Source organism: Esox lucius, chromosome 23, assembly GCF_011004845.1.
Source record: "Esox lucius isolate fEsoLuc1 chromosome 23, fEsoLuc1.pri, whole genome shotgun sequence".
Classification (NCBI taxonomy): Eukaryota; Metazoa; Chordata; class Actinopteri; order Esociformes; family Esocidae; genus Esox; species Esox lucius.
Window position 1 is genome coordinate 22794796 of NC_047591.1, and position 21350 is coordinate 22816145.

General features: G+C 44.1%; 2 long non-coding RNA genes across 3 annotated transcripts; both read left to right on the forward strand.

The window, feature by feature from the left end:
• Positions 1 to 249: 249 nt before the first annotated feature.
• Positions 250 to 4505, forward strand: LOC105020525. Its single transcript, XR_002195997.2, has 4 exons — positions 250 to 407; positions 2065 to 2159; positions 2335 to 2492; positions 4012 to 4505. It is a non-coding gene; the product is annotated as an uncharacterized LOC105020525 (long non-coding RNA).
• A 1048-nt stretch (positions 4506 to 5553) lies between these two features.
• LOC105020524 lies at positions 5554 to 19326 on the forward strand. 2 transcript variants are annotated; one of them, XR_828733.2, is made up of 4 exons: positions 5554 to 5798; positions 15216 to 15274; positions 15818 to 15844; positions 19193 to 19326. It is a non-coding gene; the product is annotated as an uncharacterized LOC105020524 (long non-coding RNA). The 2 variants fall into 2 exon arrangements; XR_828732.2 differs by lacking the exon at positions 5554 to 5798 and adding an exon at positions 5812 to 5987.
• The last annotated feature ends 2024 nt before the right edge of the window (positions 19327 to 21350 follow it).

Consider the following 21350-nt stretch of genomic DNA (forward strand, 5'->3'; position numbering starts at 1 on the left):
GCTACCTGTCAGTCAGTGATGTTATTTTCTTTCCAGAGTTGTAACTTGTAGCCCATATAGTGGCAAATGTTCAGTACAACGTGAAGACCAGACCAGTTCATAACCTCAATGAGCTGTCCATAGTGTTCCATCGCAGCAACGTCTCGGTACTGACAGTTGGTGGACTTGGGCCATATGGACATCATGTCCCGTTCGTGTCTGCCTGACTCACGCCTCTGTTAATGTGCTTCCCAAATGTCTTTGACAGGGGCTCTTGTCAAAAGCAGTGCACTGTACAGGGAACAGGCTGCCATTTGGAAGGCGGGCCGATGCGACACCATTGGACCGGGCCAGTGTGCAGTCTGAGAGGGGAGAGATGCCAGCGGAGATCAGAGCAGCAGTCTGCCACAGTATCTGTCATCTGATTGGTCTGTTCTCTTTCACAGACCATCACTGCTTTTCCTTTTAGCCTTCATTCTGTGTTTAGGCGGCCTATATTTAGTTATTAACTGTGTGTGTGTGTGTGTGTGTGTGTGTGTGTGTGTGGTTGTAGGGTATTGATCAGCAATATGCCACCACGTATTCTGAAGAATCAAGTCTCTGACTGAAATGTGTTAGGGAGATTCGAAGTAGCCTTCAACTTTCAGGATTTTAAATGTGAAATTCTAAAGCAAATATCCTTCTTGATATTTTCTTCCATTTAGACTCTCCTTCAGTAATATTTCAGAGATAGAGGGGCGCTCTAACTATTGCAAGTTTCGCAATCAAACAATGGAATGACATCTGATCAGTGCTCATGTTACACTGCCGTGTTATTAACAGCTATGTTTGTGTTCCAGATAACACTGCATTCACTATTTAGTGCACAGCCTTTAACTGGAGCCCCTGTGCCCCCGACACTAAATACACTATACTCACCACATCAAGACACCGCCAAAATGTTAACTGGTAACTAAACGGCTGCACTGAACTGCTCCAAAAACCTCATGTAGAATGTGGGTATTCCATTCCTAAATGTTGTCTACCACAAACAGAATTGTCACACCAAGTCAAAGTCTGAATAAAAGTGATTCTGATGTCGAAATGATATCGCTCAAAAGTGGTGCAATATCATTTGGATTAGGGTGCCATTTGGAATGTGTCAGGTGTGTTGTTTGTGTAAAGAAATGTCATTCGTCCGTTTTTTTAATTATGTAACAATACTGTAATGAAGCATCAACAGTATGTGACAGTACAATATGTTAATGTGATAACATTCCACATCAGTGAATTTTAAACAGACCAGTCAAAAGTTTGGACACACCTATTCATTCATGGGTACTTCTGTATTTATACTATTTTCCACATTGTAGAATAGTAGTGAAGACATTAAAACTATGAAATAGCACATGGAATCATCTAGCATCCAAAAGGTGTTAAACAGATGAAAATACATTTACATTTTTGCGTCTTCAAAGTATCGACCTTTTGCCTTGATGACAGCTTGGCATTCTCTCAACCAGCTTCATTAGATAGTCACCTTGAAATATTTTACCACAGTCTTGAAGGAGTTCCCACATATGCTGAGCACTTGTTGGCTGCTTATTCTTCACTCTGCGGTCCAACTCATCCCAAACCATCTCATTTGGGCTGAGGTCGGATGACTGTGGAGGCCAGGTCATCTGATGCAGCTCCATCACTCTCCTTCCTGGTCGAATAGCCCACAGCCTGGAGGTGTGTTTTGGGTCATTGTCCTACTGAAAAACAAATGATAGTACCACAAAGTGCAAACCAGATGGGATGGCACAGCACTCCAGAATGCTGACGTAGCCATGCTGGTTGGGTGTGCCATGAATTCTAAATAATTCACAGTGTCACCAGCAAAGCAAACTAAAGTTATAACCTTGCATGAGCAGGCATGTCCAAACTGTACTGTATGTGAACAAAAACCAAATGGGGTAAAATCTTTGACATTATGAATTTGCATTTTATGGAAAACAATAGCATTCGGCTGGTAACAATAGCACTTTAAGTGGTCTTTTGTAAGGAATAGTACACAGTGCAATGTGTGTCACATAAACAAGGACATTTGTTTCCTTACTCCAGCTCCAAAAACTGAACAACTAACTTGCCGACTAATAATTAAGCATTCCTCAAGATCCACATGAATTTGTCTGGGAAAACAACAAAAATGTATCACGGTAAGGCGAGAATGGGGTAAAACAAATAAATGTTATTGCTTTTTGGGGGGTGTTATAGGCTGGATATCTACATGAGCACTTAGTGACCGAAAATTGCCTTATAAAATACAACGTAATGGGAAACACTGATCTGAGGCCCAGATAACAACAGAAACGTTATATCTGTTGATTTCAGGAATACTGCTCTGTGTCAGGTGATGGATGAAATCCCACTTCCCAGTTATTCCTGGGAGGGCGGCGGCGGAACCAGGGCTTCTGGACATTTGGAAGGATGGCCTTGGGAGACTTCTCAGAGGGAACAGGCGCCCTGCACCGAACAGCAGCTACCCCAATGTGAATACTGTAGCAACACAATTAATTATTCAAATTCAAATTATATTTATTAATATTATTATTTACTGCTTCACAGGATTGGGCCAGATCCCATTCCCATGAACCTATTAACATTTCATCCCTGAAATCCCTCCGAGTTTCCTGTGATACGCCGGTCAGATTAGGCCATGGCATTATAGTAAGAGGATAGTGTCGCCTGCACAGAAAGGTGAATAACGCAACCAGACACGACCCTCCCCCCCCGAAGAAAAATCCCAGAGCTTGAGCTCAAACTGGTACCCTTTCCCCTGTAATGTTTTTGGTTAAAAAGTATTGCATTTTAGGGCAGCATTTGGGCCAGATGATAGACCACTGGGTTGCTGTGCCGTTGAAGGTCTAAATGCGGACACATGGCTGCTTAACCCTGTCCAGCGCACCAGCTGCTTTCATATCCCAATTCTACAGAACGTCGGTTGGAATCCTACTTTATAATTAATAATGATTTAGGAAAATTAAAAAATGGTTTAGTGAGAAGCTGGAAGCGACCCCACAAATAAGCTGTAAAAGGCTAGATGGCTTTCAAACCAAAGATCAAACAGATGTCTCGCTGTTAGTTAATATTAACGAAACAACACTGCTGTCTTTCTGTGTCAATAGATACCAGTACAGGCATGGTATTAGAGGAGTACATCCACAAACATTGTGTGACAAGTGCATTTGGGGAATTTAAATGCAAATTATTCTCAAAAGCAGATAACAATCATTTTCAGAAATAGTATTTTCGAGACCACAGCTGGGCCAGATAAATGGAGGATACATTATCTGGTAAAATAACAATGTTTAGTGAAAAAAAATATTTTGGTAGTACAGTAGTGCTCCAAAAGACTTAATCCCAAATGGCACCCTATTCCCTAAATAGAACACTATTTTTGACCAGGGCCCTTAGGAGCTGAGATGGAAAGTAGTGTCCTACATAAAGAAAAGTGCTGGCCCTTTACCGTCTGAAATGAAAACCTCTTCAACAGAGGAAGGAAACAGAGTCGTGAGATATGCAGATAGGCCCTTCGGCAGAAAGAACGACTGTACGCCATGTCATAATTTATGACTTAAAAAGCATTAATTTTTCACCACACAATGTGGGATGGAACTTCATGTTTACTGCAATCATTTCCTTAGTGAATGATTTATGCAAAGAAGGCTTATGAATGTTTCAGGAAACAAACAGTAACATTAATGCTGAAGCCAAAAAAACCTACTCCCGTTTTTTTATGATTATAGTTTTTACACCAAAAACACCGGTTGGCTGTGAACGTAGCCTTACTCGTGCACCCAGTCACAAGCACAGTGGGATTTAAAGTTGTGAACGCAGCCTTTAATGTGACAAGGATGTACCATCACAAGCCTCTCTGTTATGAAAGAACTGTTCCCTCTGCCAAAAAAGAAAAAACAAACAGAATCTGTCAGGGGACCTACCTGAATTTGTGCAATATGAAATCTGTTTGGCCAAGTGTTCAGCAACTAAAATGTTTTTGTTTGGCAGGAAGAACATGCCTCCCAGATTCATATCGTGAATATCCAACTTGCTCAGAATGGCTTCCGTTTTCATGTTCTGCGGACAAAACGACGGTGACGATCCTGGGGTCCGAGAGGGGATCAAGAAACCTTGGGACAAAGTTGTGATGATATTGTGATGCAATTAATTTTCCACTTTTTATAGTAAAATTAACATTAAATTGGAAAAAAGAAAACTGATAAAATCTCTGTGTTGGGTAAACACTGGAAGGAGATATTTAATATTTTAAATCTCAAAATCTGACTAAAGCAATTGCTGTGTCATTAGACACGCCTATCCATTATTCTTTCTGAAATTGCACAAGCTTATCATTTCGATTCTGTTTTAATTCACTCTGACTTCCCATTTTTTGTTTCCCAGCTATGTTCGTCCACTCGGTTCCTTTCATGTCTATCGCACGCTATGTATCCACTCGGCGAATGTAAAAATATACTTAAGAGAATAATTGTATGACGTAACCTTTTTATTTACGTGGACGACATGAAACAAATATATAACAGCATGAAGGAGTCACCCGACTACTACATTACTGGGAGACGTTAACAGTGGTTTAACAGCGGTCGTTCTAATATAATTGCAGGGAAATATTTTTCTTCTCTCAACTACAGTTTACAGTAAATGAACATCTACATACATGTTCTGTTTCTAAACGCGGTTTTTCGGAATAATTTCAAAATATACTCAGTCATTATACACCTCTGAATAAAGTCAGGATAAAATAATGGATTTTGCTTAAAAAAACAAATAAACATTTAATAACCGGATCTCCCTTGCTCTGAACAGGGAACGTTGAAGACCTCAAACCCAAAGAAACATGTTTCTGTGAAACACCCACGGGTTTTGTAACAGTGTTTCGTTGAAACGGAAGAATTTAACATAATCTACTATTTACTTATGAGAGCTCGCTTCAGATGAGCCAGTTCAAAGCATCAAACACAACCGAACATGTTGCTAAATGAACACGCCGCTATATAATTTCGGGTGGAGACTCGGGTAAAACTTACACTTTGGGCCAACATACCCTCAAGCGTTCCCGAGTCGGTTAGCTAAGACTGATGCCTCAGTCTCAGCTAACGTTACTGCATCTAAAATCAAACTGGTGGCTCAAAAGTTTAAGGGGGGGGCGACTTGTTCCGAGTTATGTTTTCATTTGTTTCTACAATTCCAATTCTAGCTGACAGAGGGCTTAACTAACCAATGGAACTTTTAAGGATTTCATTCACTCATGGATATATCACTGACTGGTAGGGCAGGGGTTCTGAAACTTTTTCAGGCACGTTGTGACCCCCGCACATGCATGCGCGTAAGGACTCACCACGGAACGATGGTTACTTTCGTAACCCCAGTTCTATGAGTGGAGCGTCGCACGCTCAGTAGATCAGATTAAGATGACTAATAAAATAACCCTTGTCAACTATTTCATATTAATGATCTGTTTTCTCACGTATGCTTATTATTAGTAATTTAAGTGTGAGGAACCTACTCATTTAATGAGATGGGTGGGCCTGCTTTTTAGAGCACAACAGCTATATCCTGGGTTTGATCGTGAAAATGGAGATGTATGGATGTGTGTTAGTGTGGGAAGTGTTGCCTCACAAAAGTTGTTCCAAACGGAATCAGTACATCCATCGCTGCTTTGGATAATCCTGGGTAACTGAAATCCATAAGTAAGCAAGCGTGGATGCGGCAAACATTGCCTTTAAGATCCACTCCCTGGACAGTTCCACCAGCGTGTCCTCCACGTCGGATGACAGGTGATCCCTGGTTACTGTGAACGGTCGTCGTTTTTTGTGCCTTGTAGTGACGAGTTGAGTACATTAAGTTTGTCAAATATACGCGCCAAATATGCAAGATTTACCAACCATTTGGTGTCTGTCAGGTGGTCTTTGAGTTAGGACCCAGACTCGTTCAGTGAGACCTCATCATGCAGCTCAAACAGGCTGGTGAGAACTTTTCAGTTTGCAACTGTCTATTCAGTTTCACTGGCTTTAAACTTTCGTGTGCAAGAACCTCTGAGCAAGGAGTCCACTGGGGATGATTGTTACTGGCAACATTGTTAATGGCAAAGCAAGTGAATCCAAACTGTATGAATTCTTCTTGATATTTTCGACGTTTGGGTGGCTTGTCTGGCTGGAGGTCCTTACCCTTGCGTTTCCCATTTCCCGTGGGCATTTGATTGGACGTTGATTGCTTTTCTGAAGGAATTAGTTCATCAGATGTTTGAGAGAGGCTTGTTTGTAGTGCTACGGATTAGCCACCGATACTTCGTAGATAGTTTCAGACGTTCTGTGACATGACGTAAATAAAAACGTTTTTATTTTTATTTCTAGCGACCCCTACTTTGAGAACCACTGCTGTAGGGTCTAGCTCCTCCCTTGTGCATTATGTTCACTCCCTCAGCTTTGGGACACCTTGGCTGGTGTGATGATCTTAGGGAGTAGGCTAGTTTGATGGTTTTAGTTTGATGGTCCTAGGGAGTAGACTAGTGTGATGGTTCTAGGGAATAGGCTAGTTTGATGGTTCTAGTGTGATGGTCCTAGGTAAGTAGGCTAATTTGATGGTTCTAGGGAATAGGCTAGTTTGATGGTTCTAGTGTGATGGTCCTAGGGAGTAGGCTAGTTTGATAGTACTAGGGAGGAGGCTAGTTTGTTGGTCCTAGGGAGTAAGCTAGTTTGATGGTCCTAGGGAGTAGGCTAATTTGATGGTTCGAGGGAGCAGGCTAATTTGATGGTTCTAAGGAGCAGGCTAGTTTGATGGTTCTAGTCTGATGGTTCTAGTTTGATGGTTCTGGGGTTCAGGCTAGTTTGATGGTTCTAGAGAGTAGGCTAGTTTGATGGTTCTAGTTTAATGGTTCTAGGGAGCAGGCTAGTTTGATTGTTCTAGTTTGATGTTTCTGGGGAGTAGGCTAGTTTGATGAGTCTAGTTTGATGGTTCTGGGGAGCAGGCTAGTGTGATGGTTCTAGGGAATAGGCTAGTTTGGTGGTTCTAGGGAATAGGCTAGTTTGATGGTTCTAGTGTGATGGTCCTATGGAGTAGGCTAGTTTGATGGTTCTAGGGAGTAGGCTAATTTGATGGTTCTAGGGAATAGGCTAGTTTGATGGTTCTAGTGTGATGGTCCTAGGGAGTAGGCTAGTTTGATAGTACTAGGGAGGAGGCTAGTTTGATGGTCCTAGGGAGTAGGCTAATTTGATGGTTCGAGGGAGCAGGCTAATTTGATGGTTCTAAGGAGCAGGCTAGTTTGATGGTTCTAGTCTGATGGTTCTAGTTGGATGGTTCTGGGGTTCAGGCTAGTTTGATGGTTCTAGGGAGTAGGCTAGTTTGATGGTTCTAGTTTAATGGTTCTAGGGAGCAGGCTAGTTTGATTGTTCTAGTTGGATGTATCTGGGGAGTTGGCTAGTTTGATGATTCTAGTTTGATGGTTCTGGGGAGCAGGCTAGTTTGATGGTTCTAGTTTGATGGTTCTAGGGAATAGGCTAGTTTGAAGGTTCTAGTTTGATGGTCCTAGGGAGTAGGCTAGTTTGATAGTACTATGGAGGAGGCTAGTTTGTTGGTCCTAGGGAGTAAGCTAGTTGGATGGTCCTAGGGAGCAGGCTAATTTGATGGTTCTAAGGAGCAGGCTAGTTTGATGGTTCTAGTCTGATGGTTCTAGTTGGATGGTTCTGGGGTTCAGGCTAGTTTGATGGTTCTAGGGAGTAGGCTAGTTTGATGGTTCTAGTTTAATGGTTCTAGGGAGCAGGCTAGTTTGATTGTTCTAGTTGGATGTATCTGGGGAGTTGGCTAGTTTGATGATTCTAGTTTGATGGTTCTAGGGAGCAGGCTAGTTTGATGGTTCTAGTTTCATGGTTCTGGGGAGCAGGCTAGTTTGATGGTTCTAGTTTGATGGTTCTGGGGTTCAGGCTAGTTTGATGGTTCTAGTTTGATGGTTCTAGGGAGTAGCCTAGTTTGATGGTTCTAGTTTAATGGTTCTAGGGTGCAGGCTAGTTTGATGGTTCTTGGGAGCAGGCTAGTTTGATGGTTCTAGTTTGATGGTTCTAGAGAGTAGGCTAGTTTGATGGTTCTAGTTTGATACATTTAGTTGATATTCATTAATTGTTGTCATTGTTTTTACAGCTGCTTTTGTCTTGTTAACTATAACTAGTTGGAAGGTTTAAAATGTTTCTGAGTGGTGTTGTACTTTAGATCTATTCATCTCCATGAGCTCCTGTAATCTAGCCAGCAGGAGGTCCAGTAGTGTTAGCACGTCCAATTCTTACTAAGCCAACACACACAGACACACACACAAGCACGCATAAACACAAACACACACAAGCTATTAATGACAAACCTGAAACACCAAACAACAGTCTTTTAACTGCTGTGTATTTCTTAGTGTTCTGAAACTAAATGGAGAATGAAAAGAAAGTGTGCTGACTAATTGCTTGCCCAAGCCCCCTGTTCGGATCACCCGGTGCTGTTATCATGTTTTAGGGCATCAAATACAATAGATTTCGAAGTCATAAATCCCCCACTGTTTTTAAGCTTCTTTTAAGCTACTCTTTTTGTGCAAATGAAAAATAATTTTGCTTGAAAATTGCCTTTCCCTGACGGCTTCTAAAATACTTAAAAGCAGGTGAAACAACAACTGAATAACTGCATCAGAAATAGTTCTTTATGACACTGAAATAGCTGGCATGACATTTGACAAAAAAAACCAGCCCAGCTGAAACAAGTACGCTGAGTGTTTTCTGATTTCTGACACTGTTTCAGATTTGAAGGGTTTGACAGAGGGAAGTCCACAGGGGTGGATAGACAGACAAGCAGATAGAGAGACAGGCAGGCCACATAATGCATATTCTGAGTACTATATATTATTTAGCTTGGCCACCAGAGCTAGAAGCCCTGGGATATGGACTGGCTCTTGCCTGTCCTCCCCCAAAATGGGACCCTATCACTCAAAAGTAGAGAACTACATGGGCAATAGGGTGCCATTCAGGACCGACCTCGTAAACACAAGAAAACATGTTTGTCTATGTGATGTTGTGGTTGTTAGAGCGCCTTGCTACTGTGTGGATTATAATCTATCTGTCTGTAGTTGTTAGAGCGCTGACCTCTCCTCATCCCCGCGACTGTGCAGATTATAATTAATCTGTGTCTAGTTGTTAGAGCGCTGACCTCTCCTCATCCCCATGACTGTGCAGATTATAATTAATCTGTATCTAGTTGTTAGAGTGCTGAACTCACCTCATCCCCACCACTGTGCAGATTATAATTTATCTGTCTCTTTCTATCTCCTTCTATCTGTCTGTATTTACTTCTCTCTCTTTCTGTTTCTCGCTTCCGGTTCTCTGTTATTTATCAATTCATTTTCTCTTTTTCAGATGCCTGCCATGTTTCCCATTTATCCTGCTCTTTTTCCTTTCCTTTCCTCTCCTCCCACTCCTCTCTCCTCCCACTCCTCTCTCCTCCCACTCCTCTCTCCTCCCACTCCTCTCTCCTCCCACTCCTCCCTTCTCCCATCTCTTGTCCTTCTCTCCTGCACTTACACCTCTCCACTCTCCTACTGACTTGTTATTTTTCGTTCAGGATGAAGGGATAATGTTGAGATGTTGCAAATTGAGCCAATATCAGCTTGCTTGGACCGAGACAGTCTTTTGTCCAAACCCAATACATCATCAGGTCTGGCAGCAAATAAACCCCAATCATGTGATTGAGCCCCATTCATTTTCCAACACTCAGAGTATGTATTCAGACAGTGCCAGCGACGTCCAGTGTGTCTAAGACATTTTGATTGCATTTCATAGCAATGTTCCGGTCCTTTCCTTTTGAAACTGCTGTTGATGATCTAATTCCCACAGGAAGCCTGAAACCCTTGTACAGCCTCGTTTTCTTCAAAGTTTTGTATGTCGTGAATCAATGACCCAAATTAGGCTTCCTATTGGCATTTTTGTAATGTTAAGAGTTTTGCCCCCAAATCATCTAGTCAGCGCTGTACTCAGATCATTCTAAGGCCAGGGAGGGGTTCAAAAAGCGCCATATCAGTCAGTAATTGTAGAAAATTAAAGCGTGATAAAATGAATATTCTCTCATGTTATGGTGAATCGTTTTCTGTTCTTTGATTGTAAAGTCTGGCATGACGTCCTCCTCTGGCACGTTATCATCACTGTTATCAGTCTAAAAGGTAGCAAACCTCTCAGAAATGCTCTTCAATCAATACGATCAAATCTCATGTATGCAGAAACTGACCCAGACATGAAGGACGGCGATATTTCAGTCCATGTAATTAGGAATTAAAAATACCTTTAGATTTAAACTTCGATAGGATCTCCATGGTCCTTGCTGATCGGGACACGTCGAGGTCTATCTACGCCATCTCGGGACCTCGGCCGTCTTCAAGGCCCTCCTGCGGAGCCGCTAAGCTCTGGTCTTTATGTGGCCTGGTGTATGGAGCCGTGATGGAGACACACTGTAGGCCTGGCTGCCCCTGTACAATGTTCTTTAAATGGCTGTAGTGTGGAGCAGCCTAGCAGTTCACACGGTTCAGTTCCCGAAGCAGCTGTTCCCCCCCCTTCGCCCCGCAGGTATCTGTTTAGGGATTAGCTTTGCCTCACATGCTCCTACATCCCAAGAAGTCAATGTGTAATTACATTAAACATGCTCCGTCTCCTAATCTGCAGTTATTTTTAAGACGGGCAGGCGGTCGAGTCGGTCACACTGGAGAGAGGAGCGAGGGGGGGGGGAGAGAGAGGGGGGGGGGGGAGAGTCAGGGGTGTGCATTGGCTCTGGGAGACCAGGATAAGGCAGCGCGTTGATTCCCAGAGCAAACCATCCGAAATGGGATCACACATCATCTCCACGCACGCCAGGAGGTGCCTATGGAGAATGCCCCCCCCCCCCCCCAAAGGGCTAAGCCGGCTCCTGACACCTCCTATTCCCTCACCACCCCCAAAACCTTAAACCTCCAAGTAAGTGGAGACACTCGAAACCCCTGTCGTGAGGAGGCTTTTGGGGGACCGAGAGGGACTGTAGCAAAATGTTTCACAGCACCCTCAGTACTGATGCCGTGTCTTCATCTGATCACCCAGTTGCTGCTGGATACAACCACTACAGCACCAAACAGGCTCACATTCAAGCAGGCTCACATTCAGATGGCTCACATTCAAACAGGCTCACATTCAAACAGGCTCACATTCAGGTGGCTCACATTCAGATGGCTCACATTCAGATGGCTCACATTCAGGTGGCTCACATTCAGATGGCTCACATTCAGATGGCTCACATTCAGGTGGCTCACATTCAGATGGCTCACATTCAGATGGCATCTGAGTAAGGTATGTCACATTTTCATTTTGTTAAACCTGTCACAAACCCTTTACACACCTGAACACTGTTCTCATGCCGTTTACTGTCTTTTACACAGTTCTCATGTTTAATTAATTGAACACAGTTTTCATATGTTTACTGTGACACAGTTTTACATGCTGGTATACTGTTTACCGCTGTTCTGGTATCGTTTCCAACGTACAGACTCTATGGTGCAAGAACCTGTCTCTCCCTCTCTCCCCCTTGTCTCTCCCTCTCTCCCCCTTGTCTCTCCCTCTCTCCCCCTTGTCTCTCCCTCCCTCCCCCTTGTCTCTCCTTCCTCTCCACCGCCAGGCTACAGACAGCTGCACCTCATTAGGCAGGCAGGTATAGATGCTACTAACAGGCGACTGCCGCCCACCACTCCCTGACTCACAGAGGTGCAAACTCACGGGAGAGAAGCTGTGCCGGGCTGGCGCACACACCTGTGGTAGGGGCGCGTGCGTGTGTAGGGGTGTGTGTAATCAAACTGCATTCATAAAACACTTACATTTTGGGCTTTTATTATACAAATATTTTTGGTTTTTAAGTCACACCCTGGTTTCCTCTTGCTCTTGTTCACACAAACATGCCAGCTTCCTCTCTTTCACACAAACACACACACACCTCTTTGGTTTTTGTCTCTTCTTTCCCGCCTCTGTCATCTTGACCCCTGGCACAGCCAGTTTGCCCACATCCCTGGCGCACCCTCCTCTCCTACCTGCTGCTCCCTTACCCGCTCCTCTCCTCTTCGCTCAGCACACTCCTCTCAGCTCCTGCTACACTGCCACCATGCCATCCTTAAGCATGTCTGCCATGTGCCTCACACACACAACACGCTTCCGCAATCTGCTGACGGCTACTCTTTCCATTGTGGAATTTATGCTAAATATGCATATCTTAATTGCATTATTCAAAAATAATTAGCTAATATATATATTTTTTGCATAATGACAAAGTAAGCAAATAGCTTAGCGAACACGCTGTTCTGCTGTAGCCGCAATGCGAGGCTCTGGGCCTTGCCTGAGTACGTTTGGAGAATAAAATAATAGACTTCTCATTTTCTGATGATCTGTTTTCCATTTTGTATCCCAAACAAGAAGCTAGCTCCCTGCTTTCCCCTGGGTGCGCTTTAACCACTCCTCAGGAGGAGGTGTGGATAGGCAGGGAGGAAGAGACATTTTTATTTTATGAAAGAGAACTACTAGGTATTGTTTTTGTGCTGTGTAGAAGTTATGGGAGGGTTAACCTTGTAAGGCTTTGTTTTACTAATTTCTACTTTAATTTGGCTGTAACAATGAGATTGCCAAACACATTCCGTACGTTAAAAGTAAACGATGAATAGTTCTCTTTCAAAACATTTTATTTGAGAAAATAATATTACAGGCCTTCACAGAATGATAATTTCAAACATTAAAGAGAACATTACCTCCTGCTTTGGGTTGCCGGTTCTGGAGCGGAGAATCGCAGCTCTGGGGTCGGCAAGGGATTTTATTCTCAGAGGCGTTGACTTCTACAATACAGGTCAACTTAAACACGGCCATAATTACAGAGGAAAGGTTAGAATATCAACCATATTTAACCAACCAGTAGGACACTCTAAATTACCGTGAGAAGAACTCCCTTGTAAGTGTTCATTAGTACGGCCCTGATAAATGACCGTCCCTGGAAGGAGGGAGCTCCAGCCACCACTCCATTAATTACACCAGGGCTGCGTCGCCACTCCCAAATGCCCCTCTATTCACTCTTCAGTGCACCAACAACCTACCATGAACCATGGTCAAGTGAAGTGACCTAAGTAGGTAATAGAGGGCCATTTGTGACCGTGGCCAGGCTAGAGGAGGCTGCTAATGTAAAAACCTGGAAGGTTTAATAATGCATTATATTAGAGGAGTCGTTTCATCTTAAGGTGGAAGATAAGTGTTGGGTACTTTCAGTAAATAAAGGACGTATTCATTACCTGTGTAAGATGAATTGATGTAACTGACGACAGTTTAGTTTGTACCTTTACTCTGTTGCTAGGTTGCCAGACCAGCACAGTAGTATTTGTAACTAATCAAATAACGATTGCCTGGACATGATGCACTGTGGCGTTTCTGTACAAGTTCAGCTGGTCGCTGTGGAAGTGATGCTGATGAAGCAAATGGGTCCCGATTGTTTCTGTACTACATCATCCACTCGTGTACTACATCATCCATTTTCACAGAAACACGCCATCTCTCCCTCATCCAATCATGTACTACTTCCTCCAGTTCGTATGATACGGTGTGTATGTGTGTGTGTGTATGTGTATGTGTGCAGTTCGAATTATATGTTACAAATCCACATAAAATACAAAATACTGTAATGGCTTCCATAACGTCCCAGAATGCACCTCTCTAGGGTGACTCACCTTGTCACTCCAACTTGATGTTCCTGCAGATCCGGTAAGATTTTCCTATGAGCTGCAGTCGGCGAATTGGCTAATCTGTTAGATTCAGGCAAAGTATTTTTCGGAATCTGAGATCATGCCCAAACCCCACCATGGTGAGTGGGCTGGGGACCCTGGCTGGCATGTGACGTGTGGCTGCCATGGTTACTCTGGGTCCCTATAGAAGAGGCCAAGCAACAATGCAGACGATCAGTGTCCCCAAAATGGCTCCCAATTTCCCACTTAGTGCCCTATTTCTAATGGGAGCCCTATGGACCCTTGTCGAAAGTAGTGAACTATTTAGGGAAAAGGGGTGCAAGTTAAGACGCAGACCCACATAATGGATCACAACTTAATGGATCTTTTATATGGTCAGTGCTACTTTTTTTAAGGTGGACTGCTCATGTGTAATATATTATAGTCAACACATATCTTGATTAGACCACCTTAATAGTTTTCCCCCCATAGCAGTCAAACAAGCTTTGTTTACTGACAGGATTTGGCAGGCGGCCATCTTGTTTTGCTCATTTGCATAAACACCAAATGGTGCCTGTTTCCTTTAGGTCCTCTGTAAAGTCTGCTGCCAGAGATGGAAATCTGAGGCAGTTTTAAATTCATTAAGTGCTGCTTGCTGTTGGAGCTATCCCTGTTGTGAAGGCAATGAACTTGACACAAATGCTCACGAGCACAAAGTGCATTTTGCCATACCTTAATTTAGTTGATTACTAAATTATGCAATGACCCTATGTAAGAAATGGGTGAGATAGGAATCATTTCACTGCCAGTGATTCAGTGAATTACCCTGTTTTTAGAATGCTTACTGCACCCCCTCAGGCTAAACATGTGTGCAATTGAGAAGATCTTTTTTTATTTTTTTTATTAGATAATTAAAAAAGGAATCTTCTTCACACAGATCCAAATCAGTATATACTTTATATTCTTTATATTTACATCTTTCAATTATTATTATTATTATTTTTATTATTACATTTATGCATATAATTCAGCAGGCGCTCTTATCCAGTGTATCACTAATCTAGAGCCCTTTACCAATGACAAAAGTGTCACTGTGGTTGTTGTGGGGCTACCTGCAGCGAGGAACGTGTCTGTCTTCTTACGTTGATATTATTACGCCAAGGTCAAACCAGGGCTCTGGTTCCACATGACTGCGGAGTCACATGTTCATTTCATTTAATATTATTGTTCTGGACTCAGTCATGGATGTTTTTGCACTAAATGTTTGTAATGTGGTACTGGTTAATTGACTGAGCACGGTGCTACAGAGTTTGTGCTTCTGTTATCTTATTATTGCTTCCCCTTTCTGCCTTTTCTCCTGTCTTCTGCCTCTCGCTGTCTTTATTCATCTGTTTTTTTGGATCTGGCTACGCGGCGTCGTCGTGCCTTTCGCCTTCGGGGGAACCCTCCTCCTAATTGAGGGAGATAGGATAATCAGCGGGGTGAAGGGACAGCTGGAGCCCTGGATCCTGCCCTCAGGCCATCAAGGTGAGAAGAGGTGGGGAACAGGCTACAGGCAGGGTTCTGGGGTGGCCCAGCAGGCCGCTGCCTTTAGTGCCCACGTACAGCTGCAGCAGGGGTTTGAGTCCGACCCACTGCTCCTTCAGATTAAAACTCCATGTTATCTTTTACCGCTTTCTTGACTAATAAAGCATAGCGTGTTTAAAGCAATTAATATAGAACAGTCCTGTCTCCTGCTCAGCCCCTTATTTCACTCCACTGTGTTTTATAAAGCCCTTTGTACATGATTAGTTGTATGGAGATAGCCTGCCTGAAACCTCCCAGAACAAATCAATAGGATCTAGTTGAAGTTAGCGACTTATCCGTGCAGAAGAATGTTGCTCTTGTCTAATCTTTCAAATTCTTGGACAAAAACTTTATAGATTTCCCGAAATTTTACAGATGCACCTGACCTTTTTTTTTCTACTGTTTGTGAGAGATCAGGGTCCATGGCAATGCTAAAGCTCTTTACGGTTTGGTTTAAGACTGTAAAACATTGTGTGTGTGTGTACCTGTGTGTGTGTGTTACAGGCTGTGGTGTGTGTCGGCCGGTTGCAGGTAGGAACCTTCGCACCACCAGATAGGTACCATTTGTTTGTACTTTTGGATGCCTGTGTGTTCCAGCCAGTCAGCCGGGTCCCAGAGGGGTCCACATCCAGCTGTAGAGTCATTTCACAGTGAATGGCATCTGCTGAGTGAGCCGGGCTGCCCGCATGTCTCTGTCGGCCGGCAGTGAGCTGAACAGCTGTAGAGGGGGGCCTAAGACACATGCTTGGCTCTTTTTTTTTTTTCCTGGTCTCTTTCTCAGGTGGTGAGAGAAGCTCTCTGTCGCGCTACACCACACCACTCACACTCCTCAAAAATACACACCACTCACTCCCCTCACAAATACACACCACTCGCTCCCCTCACAGAGAGAAATGCCGAACATATCCCTCACAAAAACACTACTAATATCCCTCCATTTATACATCTGACATCTCACAAAAACACACCACTCACATCCCTCACAAAAACACTACTAATATTCCTCAATTTACACATCTGACATCTCACAAAAACACACCACTCACATCCCTCACAGAAACACACCAAACACATTCCTCATAGATGAATGAAAGTAATGGAAGGAATAATGGGATTTAATTTTATGAAGGTAAATATGTGTTGGGATTTATGCCTATTCAAAAGTATATATGTGTAAAATGTAAATTTATTTGTAGGTGTTGGCATATTTTATGTTTGCATATGCCCACGTCTCCACATGTATACATGTCTTCATATGTCTACATATTTCTATGTATGTCTACATATGTCTACGTATGTCTACGTATGTCTACATATGTCTACGTATGTCCATGTGTTCTTTTACTTGACACAAAAAAAATCTGTACGGTGCTGCAAAGGAAAGATGAGGCGACGAGTGGAGAGAGAACGAGATCAATAAAGAAAGCCCAAGCGGGAAGAGCCCATGTGAGAAGAGGCCAAGCGAGGACAGGCCCAATGAGGGGAGGAGAGGAGCGGCGAAGAGAGGCCAAGTGAGGAGTGGTGAGGAGAGGCCAAGCGAGGAGAGGCGAAGCGAGGCCCAGCAAAGAGAGGCCAAGTGAGGGGAGCATTTAAGTCACCTGAGGAGTAGATTGCTTGTAGCATGTAGCGCTGACAGACTGGAGGATACTGGGCCTGTGTCACAAATGGAACCCTAATCCCTTCATAGTGCCCTGTATTCACCCAGAGACCATACAGACTGGAGGATACTGGCCCTGTGTCACAAATGGAACCCTAATCCCTTCATAGTGCCCTGTATTCACCCAGAGACCATACAGACTGGAGGATACTGGCCCTGTGTCACAAATGGAACCCTAATCCCTTCATAGTGCCCTGTATTCACCCAGAGACCATACAGACAGAGCCAGGGAGTTGGTTGACACATTAAGAGCAGAGGTACCCCCCCCTCACTCCCCCCTCACTCCCCCCTTTGCCCATGTCCCTCTCTCTCCCTCTCCACCACCTCACACACTCTCTCTCCCTCGCTTCTCTTTCTCTCTTCTCCTTAATCATGGTTAGTGGATGAGCTTGTTCAGGGGAGAAAGGATTCCCATGGCCAGACCAGGCGTTCACCCTCTGCTGCCCCTAGTCACCCCATGTTACCTAGATAGTCTGAATACCATAGGCTCTGGTCAGAAGTAGTGCCCCTACTGATAGGGAGCAGGGATTCATTTGGGACGCGGGGGCTCCTGAGGAGCGTGGCATCCCATCCTCTCATAGCTAGTGGAACAGCTGGACTCGCGGTGGAGGCGTGCCTCGTCCCCTCTGTGTGGCGTCGGGATGGGGCTGGAGTGACAGGTGCATGGGCAGGGGTGAGGCCCAGAGGCTGACCGCGGGGCTGACCACGGAGACGGAGATTAATCATCCAGTAAAATGCTTTTGACATGTGAAAGAAAAAGCCACGGATTCTTGCACTCTTCATCGCACTGCTAATTTTCGCCTTTGGAAAACCTAGCGCTCCGCTGCACGTCGCTAGATGATGTGTGTGTGTGTGTGTGTGTGTGCATTTGAGTAGGCCTTTTATTTAGTTCATCATTATTATAGCAGTAGATTATTATTTGATATGGAAAGTTTTTCCATAAAATGTTTATTTTATTGTTATTTTTACAATGTATGTATGTGTGTCCTCTTATTAGTACAGTCTATGGATGTGTTACCTTTTATTAGCTCTCTGTATGGATGTGTGATCTCTTATTAGTACAGTGTATGAATGTGTCCTCTTATTAGTGCAGCGTATGGATGTGTCCTCTTATTTGTACAGTGTATGGATGTGTGACCTCTTATTAGTACAGTGTATGGATGTGGGATCTCTTATTAGCACTGTGTATGGATGTGTGATCTCTTATCACTGTGTATGGGTGTGTGATCTCTTATTAGTACAGTGTATGGATGTGTGATCTCTTATTAGCACTGTGTATGGATGTGTGATCTCTTATTAGCACTGTGTATGGATGTGGGATCTCTTATTGGCACAGTGTATGGATGTGTCCTCTTATTAGCACAGTGTATGGATGTGTCCTCTTATTAGCACAGTGTATGGATGTGTCCTCTTATTTGTACAGTGTATGGATGTGTGACCTCTTATTAGTACAGTGTATGGATGTGGGATCTCTTATTAGCACAGTGTATGGATGTGTGATCTCTTATTAGCACTGTGTATGGATGTGGGATCTCTTATTGGCACAGTGTATGGATGTGTCCTCTTATTAGCACAGTGTATGGATGTGTCCTCTTATTAGCACAGTGTATGGATGTGTCCTCTTATTTGTACAGTGTATGGATGTGTGACCTCTTATTAGTACAGTGTATGGATGTGGGATCTCTTATTAGCACAGTGTATGGATGTGGGATCTCTTATTAGCACTATGTATCGATGTGTGATCTCTTATTAGTGCATTGTATGGATGTGTCCTTTTATTAGTACATCGTATGGATGTGTGATCTCTTATTAGTACATCGTATGGATGTGTGTTCTCTTATTAGTACATTGTATGGATGTGTGTTCTCTTATTAGTACAGTGTATGGATGTGTGATCTCTTATTAGCACTGTGTATGGATGTGTTCTCTTATTAGCTCTGTGTATGGATGTGTAATCTCTTATTAGCACTGTGTATGGATGTGTGATCTCTTATTAGCACTGTGTATGGATGTGTGATCTCTTATTAGCACTGTGTATGGATGTGTGATCTCTTATTAGCACTGTGTATGGATGTGTGATCTCTTATTAGTACAGTGTATGGATGTGTTCTCTTATTCGTACAATTTAAGGATGTGTGTTCTCTTGTTAGTACTGTGTATGGATGTGTTCTCTTATTCGTACAATTTATGGATGTGTATATGACAGCTACTCTGCTCGCTAGGTTGCTGCATGGCGACATACCCAGGATCCATCGCTGTTCTCATCCTCTCCTGTCAAACAGCTAGCTTAACCAGGGACATTCTCCTCTTGTCTAAACCTTGACCACCACCATGACCCGACCTTTCCCCTAACCGCCAATCGCCTCCCAGGTAAAAACCATCCTACACCTCTTTCAATCCCTGTCTCTTTTTCTTTCTGTCTATTTCTCAAATAATGACACATGTGCACACACACACACACACACACACACACACTCTCACACACACACACACACACACACACACAGGATACAGCTAAATGTCAGATTGCGACAATCTTTTCATTGAGAGCTAAATGATAGGTATAAAATAAGAAGAAATAATAAATAGCACCAAATAAAAAAAACATAATATTTAATTGTTCTTGTTTTATTTATATCATTTTATTCTATAGGTCTGTTTCAGGGCAGGTAGAGTTCTTAGCTGGAGTAACAAGATGGGGAAGATCTGCTCTGACTGAAATATGAAGCTAGGAATAAAAATGGGATTTCATAAAAGAATCCATTTTACACCTGGAGGGGTCTCTGTGGACTTATATTTCATCTAAAACGGCTCCAGATGAGGTGCAGTTGGAACATGTTCAAATGACAGCCAACTATGCCACTGCCATGAATATCATTATGTAGACCTAAACAGACACGCGTGCGCACGCACATGCACATACAACATCTGTCGGACCGTGTTGTGTGTCCCTCATCCAACAACTTGCCTTGGGAATCACATAGCAGCCCCATCTCTAGGTAGAGATGGATTCCATTCAAACTTGATGCTGTTGTTTCAGGAAGCCCCTGAGTCTCTGACTCTTATTCCTTCGCAGACGTTGCTTGGGAGACTGACGGCCAGTGAGTCAGTGTTGTGGAATGTCTTCATTGGGAATACTGCTAGTATCCCAGACCTGGGCGTGAAGACACCGTGAACTGTCTTCATCGTTGGCCGGACGGATAAAAAATAAAAATCTCCCTGGACAGGGTCTGACAGGGTTAAATATACAGAAATACAGTTAATAGAGAGAATATGACTTGAGTGAGAATTCTGGTTCTGGCTATTTGATTTCTAATTACTTCAATACCGTCCAATGGGCGGGACCTGCGGGAGAAACGGCCCCTCTAGCGGGACCTGGGAGAGGAACAGCCCCTCTAGCGGGACCTGGGGGAGAATTGAGAACTGCGGGAGAAACGTCCCCTATAGTGGGACCTGCAGGAGAAATGGGACCTGCAAGAGAAATCACCCCTTTAGTGGGACCTGCGGAAGAAACGGGACCTGGGGTTGAAACGGCCCCTCTTGCGGGACCTGGGGGAGAAACGACCCCTCTAGCAGGACCTAGGGGAGAAACTGCCCCTCTAGCGGGACCTGGGGGAGAAACGGCCCCTCTAGCAGGACCTGGGGGAGAAACTGCCCCTCTAGCGGGACCTGGGGGAGAAACGGCCCCTCTAGCAGGACCTGGGGGAGAAACTGACCCTCTAGCGGGACTTGGGGGAGAAATGGACCCTCTAGCGGGACCTGGGGGAGAAATGGACCCTCTAGCGGGACCTAGGGGAGAAATGGACCCTCTAGCGGGACCTGCAGGAGAAACTGCCCTCTTGTGGGACCTGCAGAAGAAACAGGACCTGGGGGAGAAACAGCCCCTCTAGCGGGACTTGGGGGAGAAATGGACCCTCTAGCGGGACCTGGGGGAGAAACGGCCCCTCTAGCAGGACCTGGGGGAGAAACTGACCCTCTAGCGGGACTTGGGGGAGAAATGGACCCTCTAGCGGGACCTGGGGGAGAAATGGACCCTCTAGCAGGACCTAGGGGAGAAATGGACCCTCTAGCGGGACCTGCAGGAGAAACTGCCCTCTTGTGGGACCTGCAGAAGAAACAGGACCTGGGGGAGAAACGGCTCCTCTAGCGGGACTTGGGGGAGAAATGGACCCTCTAGCGGGACCTGCGGGTTGTGCAGTGGTACGGTTGATATCATCAACAGTAGCGAGAGCTTTGTGGCCTGAGAGGGCTTGGACATTAGACTAATGACTTAGTAATCTTACTGATTTATCAGACTAATGAAATAACTGGATTTTGATGAGTTTGACTGCACTCTTCACTAATGGACAGAGAGAGAGAGGGGAGAATTTGGCTAATGCT